The sequence below is a fragment of the Pseudorca crassidens genome, chromosome 5, assembly GCF_039906515.1.
Source record: "Pseudorca crassidens isolate mPseCra1 chromosome 5, mPseCra1.hap1, whole genome shotgun sequence".
In the NCBI taxonomy this organism is placed as follows: domain Eukaryota; kingdom Metazoa; phylum Chordata; class Mammalia; order Artiodactyla; family Delphinidae; genus Pseudorca; species Pseudorca crassidens.
In genome coordinates this window covers 4829825-4842499 of record NC_090300.1, presented here as the reverse complement: position 1 = coordinate 4842499, position 12675 = coordinate 4829825, and the positions used below count along the sequence as shown (strand labels likewise).

Here is a 12675-nt window from a genome sequence, read left to right as displayed (position 1 = left end):
CTGTGCCACGATAAGGTCTGCAGTTGAATACCTGACTTCGAATGTGGTTCTGCTGGGCGCTGTGTGGCCCACAGGTGAGAGTGCCTCAAGGTCTCAGAGCCCTGGTTTTCTGCTAAACGGCCTCGCCACAAAGAACCTTTTGGCTTATGGAAATAAAAGCCATTGCAAAGAACCTGACACGTGTTAGAATTTTTCCCAGAACCCACGGACTGTGGCAGAGATGTCCACTCAGTAGAGCCCAAGCCTGATCTCAGTCACCCAAAGATACCCGGATAGCCTTACCTGCCTTTTTAATTTTAACAATAGATGGGGGAAGAGAAATGTAGGAGTATTTTTTTTCCCCTTCATTCTGTTAAAAACATCACAAGGAACTTGACATTCCATTCTGGAAGGCTGGCTGTCACAGATCCAGCTGAGAGCGATTGATTGCTTCTGCTTGGATCTAAGATCCTGGGGAAAAGGTGCACTCAGCTTCTATGCGGTGTGTGTTGATTGTTCCTTCGAGGCGGGGGAGATTCTCTGAGAAGCAGTCAGCCGCGCTAGGTGTTAGTCGGGGTCCTGTCAAGATCTGCACTTACGTTTGTGAAATTTCCTGTCTTTTTTTAAAATTTTATTTATTTATTTATGACTCTGTTGGGTCTTCGTTTCTGTGCGAGGGCTTTCTCTAGTTGTGGCAAGCGGGGGCCACTCTTTATCACGGTGCGTGGTCCTCTCACTGTCGCGGGCCTCTCTTGTTGCAGAGCACAGGCTCCAGACGCGCAGGCTTAGTAGTTGTGGCGCATGGGCTTAGCTGTAGTTGTGCCACACGGGCTTAGCTGCTCCGTGGCATGTGGGATCTTCCCGGACCAGGGCTCGAACCCGTGTTCCCTGCATTGGCAGGCAGATTCTTAACCACTGCGCCACCAGGGAAGCCCGAAATTTCCCCTCTTTTGAGTACTTTCCATTCCAGGCTGGCTTTGATCGAGCAGGTTTTAAGAAAAATGATCAAACCTTAGAAGAGTGGAATTATTTCTAGTTGAGGGAGCTTGGTGGATGCCGGCTTCCGTGAAGTAGAGAGGTGGCTAGGCCACCGGCCTGCTTCATCAGGCCTGATGAAAAGCACTCTGTAATTGCAGCTTTGTGATATAATACATTGAATCCTGGTGGTATTCTGATTTTGGGTTATCCGTATTTGTTTCCTTGTATTGTCTGATCGAACTTGATCACGAGAAGCTTTGGAGTTGCAAGCAGGCCTTGGAGTAAGGACACCTGACTTACAAAAGCACATCAGAGGGCTTCCAAGCCCTAAGCCCCCCTGGGCCCTCAGGACTGAGGGGTCTGGTGCTGCTGTAGCTCTCACCCCCCGTTGGTGTCTGGGGTCCTGTCCCATACCAACCACTTCAGGAACCAAACCCCAGAGAAACCCAGGTCCTACTCTTCTGAGGTGGATTTGAAACACTTAAGTTTATTGAGTTAACATTATGGGTCAAATAGCACATTTGCTGTGACGGAGGTGTTGGAGGCCTAACCCCTAATGTGATGGTGTTTAGAGATGGGGCCTTTGGGAGGTGACTAGGTTTGGGTGAGGTCAGGAGGGTAGGGCCAGACACCACCGGAGAGCTTCCTTCCTGTTTTCCAGTTACACACACCCAGGAAAGTCCACCTCAGGATACAGCAAGAGCATGGCCTTCTGTAACCCAAGGAGAGGGCCCTCATCAGACCCTGACCATGCTGGCACCTTGATCTTGGACTCCAGTTACTAGAACTGAGAGAAATAAATTCCTGCTGCACCCGGCCTATGGAATTTATAACAAAATTAACAGGCAGCCTGAGATGACTAATATAGGAGGTTACTATAATTTAGCCTGGCACCTAGCCACCTTGTGAAACATATCTGGGCAAAGATGTGCCTTTTTTATACCGTGGTATCTGATGCTTACCACCAGCCTGGCACTTAGTAGGCACTCAGTAACTTCCTGTTGAATGAAAGAATGAGTGAACACTAATGAATGGAGTGGGAAACGTCCAATTTATAAACAAACATTTAGAAAACGGTTAATTTGAGTGTTGGAAATTTCCTGCAACTGTGGTTTGGAGATGAAGGAAACATAAATTCTTTTAGAGAAGAAGCTGTTAACACCCTGAACTTTTTACTAGTTCACCCCACATAGGGTCTTCTGGAGCAGTTCTCCGTAAAGAGCTGCTGAGTTGAGCTGCTGGCCCACCAAAAAACCATAATTAACTTAATTTTAGTAAAATAACAAAGAAAAGTCATTTCTTTATAAATGAATCATAGAACCTCAACATTGGAAAGGACTCGTGAGGTCCTTTTTCATTTTAAATACCTAATGGGCAGGTTGCATAGAAGGAAGTGATTTTTTTCTGACAAAATCGTGGCTTTCGGGGTCTTTCTTGTTCCTCTGAGAGATCCTTCAGACACGAGGAGGACTTGCTCCATGGCTTTTGCAATTTGAGAATGGAGATACTGTTTCCTCAAGATGCTATTCATCTTTATTCATATCTGGGTGCAGAGGAGTTAAGAATGTGTGGGTGTGGGATTTGAAGAGTTGACGTGCTTAGGTAACAGTTGGCGTGCCAGTTGTATAATGAAGAATAAGTATTGACAGTGTTAAATTGTGGCTGAATCTTGGTTTTGGTGTTTAAAAAAAAACAAACAGAAGAAAATTTCTAAAAGCGACAGCGTTGTTTTTATGCCAGGGGTGTTTTCTAAATGTTGGGACAACAGTGCTGAGAAATGTGGACCTCCCATACGTGTCACTTTCTTCTGCCTAGCCTGGTTTTACTACTACCCGCATAACTTTCTTTTTAATTGGCAGGGGTAGTACTGTTTCTAAATACACATTTGTGTTGTACTCGATGGATGGAGGGAAATAGCTTTGGAAATAGGTAGAATCTTAATTCACTTTTCATATTGAAGGTGGAAGAGCCAACTGGTTTCTCAGGAAAATTAATGGCATTTTATTGAGTTACTAGGTAGTTACTGTTTGCCTCCCAAGCTCCAAAAACTCTGTCATCATCAGCTTCCAGGGCTTTCTCAGGTGAAGCTGTGCACCATTACTTCTTTAAGAAGCAATGTTCCCTTCTCCACCTTTTCTGTGTGCCGACAAGAATAGAGACAGAAATACAGAGAGCCTCACTTGTGGGTGGAGTAGGCAGTGTGAGTGTTACCTGACGGGCGCTAGGTAACGTTGTGGATTCTACTAGATACAGGTGCCTCTAGTTAAAAAACACATGGATATTCAGAGTCCTGGATTAATAATGTAATGCTTAGGTCAGGGGGTTTTAACCATTTTTCCTGCTAAGTATCCTTTTGGCAGTCTAGTGAAACCTATGTATCTCTTCTTATTTTGAAAAAATTTTATTTCAACAAATGAATATGTGTTTACATAAAATGTAAAATATTAAAATTAATATTTTTAATTTGTTTAAATAAAATGTAAAAAACATTTTTAAATGTAAAAAGTATGTAGGATTACAAAGAACCAAAAAAAATACACAAACACACTGATTTTCACAGAGCTTACAGATGTATGCATGACCTATATCACTGCCCAATCTATCAACAATATTTTAAAAATTACTTTAAATAACACACTTTAATAGTTAGCTTAACCATCAGATGTGTCTGAACTTGCCTGTTATAGACTTGCAGCCCACATGCCTCTCATATTTCAAAAGACAGTGTTAACTTACGAAGAATTAAAAATTCTCATTTGAACGGTCCAGTTGTGCGAAACTCTAACAAATAATTTAAATGGCTGATTTCTTCCCACGTAGTCATGAAGGACAAGCAAGTGTAGATACGTAAGGCTATACAGCATCCTAGTTGTCTGGTCGCTAGGTGGAGAAGGCACCTTCCCTGTTTTGTAGCTGAACGATGACCAGATTAGAAATTGACTAAGAGTTGCCTCTGTATAGTATGAGGGGCTATAGTCAGGAAGAATTAACTACCATAAAGTTATGATGCACATAAACGATATTTCAGGATTTCTGGAACAACTGTGTGGTCGTGTGGAAAAAAGCTGTGATTTTTTTTACTGCTCATGCCACAGGTACCGATAATACTAATGTACTTTGTTGCTTGCCTTGAAATTGGAAGGAAAGCTAAATTCCAGTTGGAGATCAGTGGAGAAAAAAAATCAGAAAAGACCTTCCACGGTTGTGGATCCCTTGTATTCTAGCTATGGCCACAATATAGGGAGGGGTAGGGCATGGACCCTGAGTTAAAAACCTCTGTCTCAAGGTGTGAGTAAACACCTGTAACAGACAAAGCAGTTTTCAGATGGATGAAACCCATTAGAAGGGATTATAAAAGAGTGTCATTTTCTGTTTGGTAGTTTATTTAACAAACATGGCTAAGGAGTGCGGCTGGCCTCATAACTGGTCCCTTTAGAGAGACACGCCATTGATTTGATCTAAAATAGTGTTGGGTCTTCTTTGAGAGCGGGGAGTATAATATTTTGAATATTTTCATCAGTGTTAATTCTTAAACCGTTTTGGGGTGGTTTGAAATAAGCCAAAGTTGTTTGAAGTAAGGCTGTTGAATGCAGAGGGTGGTCAAGGTGTGTAGACACCAGACTGGGACTTGAAAATCCTAAGGCTTCTTTTCAGAGGGGACTCGCCAGCTACCCTGAAGGCTGCTGCATCACGGGTGGAGGTGGGGTAGGGATGGGATCCAGAAAAGACTGTGTTTCTAAAATGCTAGCATTTTTGGAGTCAGCCTTTGGTCCTCTGGGGTGACAACTTTACACACGCACTTCGCTCTATAGAGTAACGTTCCAAGACGGTTTCAAAATACTTAGTGACACTATTCAGTGTCACAGTTTACAGAGTCTTGACTAGAACTGCACTGTCCAGCAGAAGCATAATGCTAGCTACCTATGCAATTTCCAGTAGTACACTACACATGTAAAAAGAAAAAGGTGAAATTAGTTTGAATAATATATTTTACTTAACCCAGTATCTCCAAAAGTATCATTTAAACTTAAATCCAAATTAAAACTCATTAAATGTTTTCCACACCGAGTCTTTGAAATCTCGTGTGTATTTTATACCCACAGCACATTGCACTTTGGACACTGAATTTTCATCAGAAACACTTGACCTATATTTAGATTTCATAAAGGTACTGTTGAAAGATCAGATTTACGTATCCAAGTTGTAGCAGATATACTTAAACGTTTTCCAATAACTGAATGAGTATTCGTTTTTAAACTTTAAATAAATCACAATTAAAATTCAACCTTTAGCTTCTCAGTCTTGCAGGCCCCATTTCCAGGGCTGAGTGGCCACACGTGACTGCTGGTTATCGTACTGGATGGTGCAGGTCAAGACTGTATACAGTCAAGTGGGACCCACTGTATAGCACAGGAAACTCTACTCAGGACTCTGTAATGGCCTATATGGGAAAAGAATCTAAAAAAAGTGGATCTATGTACATGTATAACTGAGTCACTTTGCTGTACACTGGAAACTAATACAACATTGTAAATTAACTCTATTCCAATAAAAATTAAAAAAAAAAAACAACTGTATGGGACACCACTGGAGAGAAATCCACAGGCACCAAGCAGACAGTCAAAACTCATTGGCAAAATTACGGAGAGAGGTTTTTCTTTGCAGTTGTCTGTCCTTTCTGTGAATCAGTCCTATTAGTCTTTTTGTTAATCCAGTATTTTTCCAGAAGCTCCTGATCTTTTCTTTAGAATCTTTCATATGATCCCCGCCCCCCCCGCCGCAAAGGGCCTTTTCTTAGGACTATTGATCTCCTCCATCCAGGGGCATCCTATGGCTTCTGCCTCCCAGAAGGAAGTTTCAGGGATCAGCGTAGGTGATTAGCTGGAGACCGGAAGCTCACACCTCTGCCCCAGGTTCTCAAGACTGAGAGTACAGTTTTCTGACTCTGAGCCCCACTGGATGTCCAGTACCTCTGAATCTGATTCTGAGAAATTGGAGTGGAACCCAGGAAACTGCATTTTTATCAAGTCTTCCTTGCTCTCCCTACCTTCCCCCACCAAGTGACTCAGAACAGCTTAGTTTAAGAACTGCTGACCTAAGCATCCCTCCTCCCCGGATTCTTTTTGCTAGTGGTTCATAAGGTGTGTTCTGAGGACCCTCTTCATCAGAGGGCCCTGTGTCTCCTTAAACTGAAGAGTTGTAGGCCCTGCCCCAAACCAGCTAAATCAGAATATCTGAAGGTGTGACACTAGGAATTGACATTTTTAACAAGCTCCCCAAGTAATTCTTATGCCTACTAAAGTTTAAAGGCTTTAGACCTTATGCATTGTGACCACCTAGAGGGGTGGGATAGGGAGGGTGGGAGGGAGACACAAGAGGGAGGGGATATGGGGATATATGTATACACACAGCTGATTCACTTTGTTATACATCAGCAACTAACACAACAGTGTAAAGCAATTATACTCCAATAAAGATGTAAACGAACAAACAAACCTTATGCAGACCTTCCCACTTAGAAATTTGGAATTCTTCAATTCCATCCTTTCTCATTCACCCTTCCCCCATGTCTGACCTTTAGAAACCCACTTGCCATATTTATTCTACCTCCCCTGTGTTAGGGTTATTTAACGAATATGCATTTGTTCCAGGGACTGGGGAAAGAGAAATAAAGATCGTGAGATCCTGTCTCTGACTGCAGAGAGCTTGTAGACATAGGAGGGAGAGGCAGATTTATGGAAAACTGAGGTCATAAAGCACTACAGGTGGGGCGCCACATATATGTGCTGGGCACCTTGAGGACACGAAGAAGACAAGAGTCATATAGGCACCTGGGTCGGGAGTTGATGAGAATCGCTTCAAAAGGGCTTCAGAGACCTGCTACCAACCAGGGTTCTGGGCCTCCTTAATCAGTAGTAATTGATAAGAGGCCAGACAAGAAATCCAGGCAAGGCTTTATTGGGGCTGCGGTGGCTGCCAGAGGGAGTAAAAACAAGCAACAAGTTCCCTTGCTCTCTTACCCGGGATGGGGGTGGGGGCGGTGAGCTTGTTCCTTACATGGGGGTGAGGGTAGGGGTGTGGCCAGGGGTGGGGCCGGAGGTGTGGCTTAGGTGGTCTGCCCGCCCCTTTGGTGGTGTCGCGTGCAGGGGGCATGCGCAGTGTCCTGCATTTGCTCCTGGCTCTTCAGAAGTGGCGGTTGGCTTTTTGGGTTTTTTTTTTTTTTTTTGGTCTTTTTGTATCTTGTTGTCCATAATATGCCCCAACTGCACATGCCGCAGAGGTGTCCAGTCTGATGCTGTGGCTTCACTTCCGCTGCCATGGTTCACACAGATTTCTGCTGTGGTTGACCTTTCCTTGAAACCCACAGGCAAGGGAACTCTGGAGAACAAGGCCAAATGAAGCAAAATCAACCCAATACAAAACCACTGCAGCTCCTTGGGACACCTGTGCTGGGGTTGGCTGCGTGCAGGAGGGAGTGGGGTGATGGGTGGGATGCCCAGCCTCGAGGGCCCTGCTAAATCCATAAGGACTTTACCTGTGGAGAGCAATGGCTTATACATTGGAGGTGTGACCTGATAAATGAATTTTCTTTACGAGAATAACTCAGACAGTGGTTCTCAAATTTCTGGCATTAGACACATTTCAGAGTCTCAACCGTGATGGAGGATCCCAAAGAGTTTTTGTTTACATGGGTTATATTATCCATATTTACCAAATATGCTAAATTAGAAGTTAATACTGAGAACTTAAAAAGTTTACTAATTTCTTAAAAATAACAATAGTAAGCACATTTTGTGTTAACATAAAAGCAATTTTTTGTGAAAAATAATTTATTTTCCAAAACAAGAATTCAGTGAGGAGAGTGGCATCATGTTACGTTTCTGCACGTCACATTAATACCTGATTCCCACACCTGCTTCTGTGTTCATTCTGTTGTGATAGCCCATGGCAGAAAGCCTTGGGAAAACCCCAGTCCACTTGTGATAGGTGAAGAGTAGAAAAGGCAAGTCATGTCTTCAGTGTCGTGTCTGTGGTATTATGGAAATAGTCTATATCATAACTGGAGTCAAGTCAGATCTACAGAATTATGGAAAGAGTCTTATATCCTCACCGATCCCTGGGAAGGGCCTCAGGAACCCCCCAGGAGTCCCTGGACCATGTTTTGAGAGCCGTTGGTGAGGAGGGTGTCTTGGTGAGCAGGCAGTGTGACCAGGATACGGGGAGGAGACCTCATAACAGTGTTGGGGGAGGTGAGGGAGGGCCTGCATCAAGGTGTATCAGCAGGGATGAGAAGGGAGGGTGAGCGAGAGATGCTAAGGAGACAGATGCCACAGAACCAACCAAGTGGATGTGGGGGTGAAAGAGGGGAGAGGCCCTGAGGATGTCCTGGGTCAGTGGAGATCCACCAGCTGCTGGTATCCAGCCCTGAGCTGGCCAGGCGTCTGTTCCTCAGGATCACAGCTTAAGGGGAAGGGAGGTGTCAGGTCCAGCCCTAGAGTAATTGTCTGCAGGTCTAAAGCTGCCTTCTATGGTATGATAACACATTGGTAGGAATGTTATCTTTTAGGATGGGCAGAGTTCCTGAAAGCCTTCCAGGCTGCGTGGTTCATGTATGCAGGGATACAGGGAGAGAAGGCTGTTTGGTGAGTAGCAAAGATGACAAGGGTTGAGGTTTGGGGAACGCCCTTCTTTCTGGGACTGGACGCATTTGTGGTGAAAGAGCGTTCACAAGGCACTCAGGAAGCCAGAATGTGGTTTGACACAATGTAAGTGTGTGCGCGCATGTGTATGTGTATATGTGTGTTCTATATATATGTGTATAAATACGGTTTTATATATGTATATGGCGTGTATGGTTTTATATATAAATAGCTATAAAGGCTCAGGGGGCTGCGTGGGGGAATTCTGGGGGATGGAATGAACTGGCCTGGGCATCTGAAGCTGTGGATGAAGGTCCTGGTTTACCACCGACTCCCAGTGTGACCCTGGACAACCCACTAGGCATCTCAGGGTCTCGAGCTCCTTGTCTGGGAAACGTAGAGGGTGTGAAACGTAGGAATCGTGTGATCCAATCCAGGTATTTTACAGGCCACAAAGAGTGATCTTCTGGAGGACACAGCGATTCCATCAGCGTCAGCATCTGCTCAAGTAATGTTTTCCTGGCCCCGTTTTCAACCTCACCTGCTGAGGGGTTGGGAAATGAACAGAGAAGCAATCCATTTGGTGTCAAGGGACAGCAGCTGTGTCTCTCAGGAGCTGCAGGTCTTGTCATTGGTTTGAATGTGGTCCCCGGCTTGGCCTGGCAACCTGGCCCCCTCTTGTTTCCTTAGTCCTTGAGAAAGCCTTTTGTGCTAATTCTGTCCACACGCGTGTGCACACAGAGCAGTTTGACCCTATTCTGCTCAGTGATTCCCCAAGTGTGCAATGGGAGGTGGTTTTAGATGTGCACAGATGGTATTTATGTATACTTTGATAGTATAGAAAAATACAGCAAGCATAGCAAAACCATTTATATTGGTATTATTTCATAGGCTAAGAAAGAGTTTAAATAAGTAAATTGAATTTTAAAAAGAGTGCATAAATGCTAATGCAGGAAAAACTTGGATGTAACAAAATTCTTTTTTTTTAAATTAGTTTATTTATTTTTGGCTGCGTTGAAGTCTTCGTTGCTGCATGCGGGCTTTCTCTAGTTGCGGCGAGCAGGGGCTGCTCTTCGTTGCAGTGTGTGGGCTTCTCATTGCGGTGGCTTCTCTTGTTGCAGAGCACGGGCTCTAGGCGCCCAGGCTTCAGTAGTTGTGGCACGCGGGCTCAGTAGTTCTGGCTCACGGGCTCTAGAGTGCAGGCTCAGTAGTTGTGGCGCATGGGCTTAGTTGCTCCACAGCATGTGGGATCTTCCCGGACCAGGGCCCGAACCTGTGTCCCCTGCATTGACAGGCGGATTCTTAACCACTGTGCCACCAGGGAAACCCTGTAGCAAAATTCTTGAAGGTAGGATGTGAGTGACTAACATGTGAGTAACATTAACTTAATCATATTAACGAGGCTTTTAACAAATTCAGAAAAGGAGACGGTCTTATCACGTGATCCCTGATCCTGATACCTGTGTCAGAAGTGTTCTTATTTTTCATGGGTTTGGTATTTCAGCCTAAAAATTCCTTCTGGGGACCTGAGCTTTTTATATCTACTTTATATGGGTCATGTTAAGTACTTAAAATGTTAGATTTTAACCCGGATTTAACTAAGGGAAAGAATCAGGCAAATTAAAATGAAGGGAAATTCTGTAAAACGACTGACCCTGTACTCTACAAAAATGGCAATGTCAGAAACACCACCCCTCTCCAAAACAAACAAAAAGAAAGCCATTGCTTGGGGACCATTCTAGACTAAAGGAAACTAGAAGTTTGACAACTAAAGATAATGCGTGATCCTTGATTGGACCCTGGATCAAAAAATAAGAAGTTATAAAGGACATGTTGGGACACTTAGGGAAATTTGGGAAAGCAGGTGTGACAGAAAATTAACAGTTGGTTCATCCAAAGTGCCCATTGTGCAATTCTTGTACCCTCTTCATAGATTCAGACTTAAATTTTTTTCAAAATAAAAAGTTGCAGAAACGATTAGACTTTGTGAAGTAGAGAAATCTCAGCGATGATCTAAGACTTTCATCAAGTAGATCAAGACGTAAGTGTGGAGAATGTGGATAACAGTTTCTCGAGCTTACTACTGTTAGCAAACCAAACTTGGGTCCACTCACCCGCACACAGTAAATCCAGCCTGCTGACACCAGGTTGTGGTGAAGAAAGTACAGCGTTTATTGCAGGCACCAAGCAAGGAGAACAGGCAGCTCTTGTTCAAAAGACCCGAGCTCCCCAGTGGCTTTCACGGAAGGGATTTTAAAGGCATTGGAAGGGAGGGGGCTGTAGGTGCGTGATTAGCTTGTGCCCGGTTCTCAGACTGGTTGGCATCAAGGTGAAGTTTCAAGAATCATTGACCTTCTGGTTTCAACCAGTCTGGGGTCTCTGTCCTTGCAGTCAGCAGTTTTCATCTGGTGGGTTCTGCTTCCTGTACAAACAACTTAGGAAGGCGTGTCAGGCCTTTATCTATAGCTTTCAGGGAACTGGGAGTTCGGTGACTCTGCTGTGTGGCGGATTTATAGTCTAAAGTGTTACCAGTTCCCCAGCCCAACAGCTATTCTTTGTTTCTCCATCTTCACGTTTCCCATCATTAACTCTCGATTCAGCCTTTTACTTCAAAAGACAGGGAAACAGGGGCTTGTGCACGGTTTCACTAAGGCACGTGCTTTCATAGTGCATAGACATACAGCTGCTCCACAGCTAAGACTCCCTCCTCCAAGTAACCGTTAGCCATAGTCGGTCTCTGACCAGCAGAGCCAAGGTGGTTCACGGTGACTGCCTGGATTCTGGTTTGCACAGGCTTTGCTATGACCGCTGATCAAACAACACTGTTACGTACAGGATAGCCTCTGGTGTAATAAGAATTCTGTGCATTCAGAAGTCCTTCACTAGATACTCATCAAGGACTTCCACGCACCAGGCATTGTTCCTCGGGGCTCACGGAAGACCTTTGAGATCCTGCTTCTCATGGAAATTGTGCTCTGGGTGGGAGGGATAGAAGTAGCTAAGCAAGGAATGAGATGGACTGGGTGATTTCAAAAATTGCTAAGTCTTGTAAAGAAAAAGAAAATCATGAGGGTAACAGGACAGAGAGTGATGAGGCAGGTGCGACAGGATAGTCATGACGTGAAGGCTTCTCCGAGGAGGTGACCCATCATCAAGCTCACGAGGAAGAATGTTTTACTTTACATGTCTCTGTTACTGACTCCTCATTCCGCCAGCCTTCAAGTTTGCCCTTGATGTCAAAGTCAAGGATCTTCTGAAACCTGAGTGCCTGCCGGGCTGCCATGGGGTCTGTGCGTCTGGTTTATCCACGCCAAGTGACTGCAGGGTGTGCTCGTTTCCTCGTTCTCTTGTTTGATGAAGGCGGATGTTCTCCGTGCACTTTTCATCTTTATGATGGACTTTTAAGAAAGTTAAATCTAAAAACCACAGAAAGCCCATCGTTTGCTCACACTGACACATGGTGATGAAAGTGAGTTATTGTCTCCGAATAATGCTGCAGGAAGTCTTCCAACCAGCAGTTTTCAGGAACGACGCACTGGCACCCCTCTGAATTACTATCTGCTTTTGCTAATTCACTATGACAGGTTTCTAAAGCAATTCAAGTTCATGTAAAAGCGGTGACAGAGAGATTATTCAAACTTGCGTAAAGGAGGGTGGAGGAAAGAACTCTATGACATTCTCCTTGTAGCACCAAGCAAGATCCATTGAGATTCATTTCCTGGAAGCATTAAATATGTTTTATTTTTTCCTTTTCAGCCACCTTTTCAGTTTCATCTGATAATTATATTCTATCTGCAGTGCTTGAATTTATCCCAGAGCATAGAATCAGTCAGCTGATTCTCTAGCCCGGAGGCCGCCAAGGACAGGAAGTGAAGACAGTATTCCTAAGCATTAGAGAAATTCCAATTTTTAAAATTCAGGCCAAAATTATGTCCCTCATATAAAAGCACTCAGGAGACAGTCTGGCAGGTAGAAAAGATCCTACGTAGGATTCAAGATATCTGTGTTCCTTTATTTCCCGTTTCCACCTAGGTGAACCAGAGCTGGCCTTCCGGATGGCAGGGTGGGGGCCATAGCG

The 12675-nt window shown here is 44.3% G+C and overlaps 1 protein-coding gene across 5 annotated transcripts in view; it reads left to right on the top strand.

Annotated features, from left to right (window-relative positions):
* LRRC3B (leucine rich repeat containing 3B) overlaps positions 1-12675 on the top strand; it is a 93321-nt gene that overhangs the window by 10693 nt on the left and 69953 nt on the right. The gene's annotated exons all lie outside the window — the stretch shown is intronic.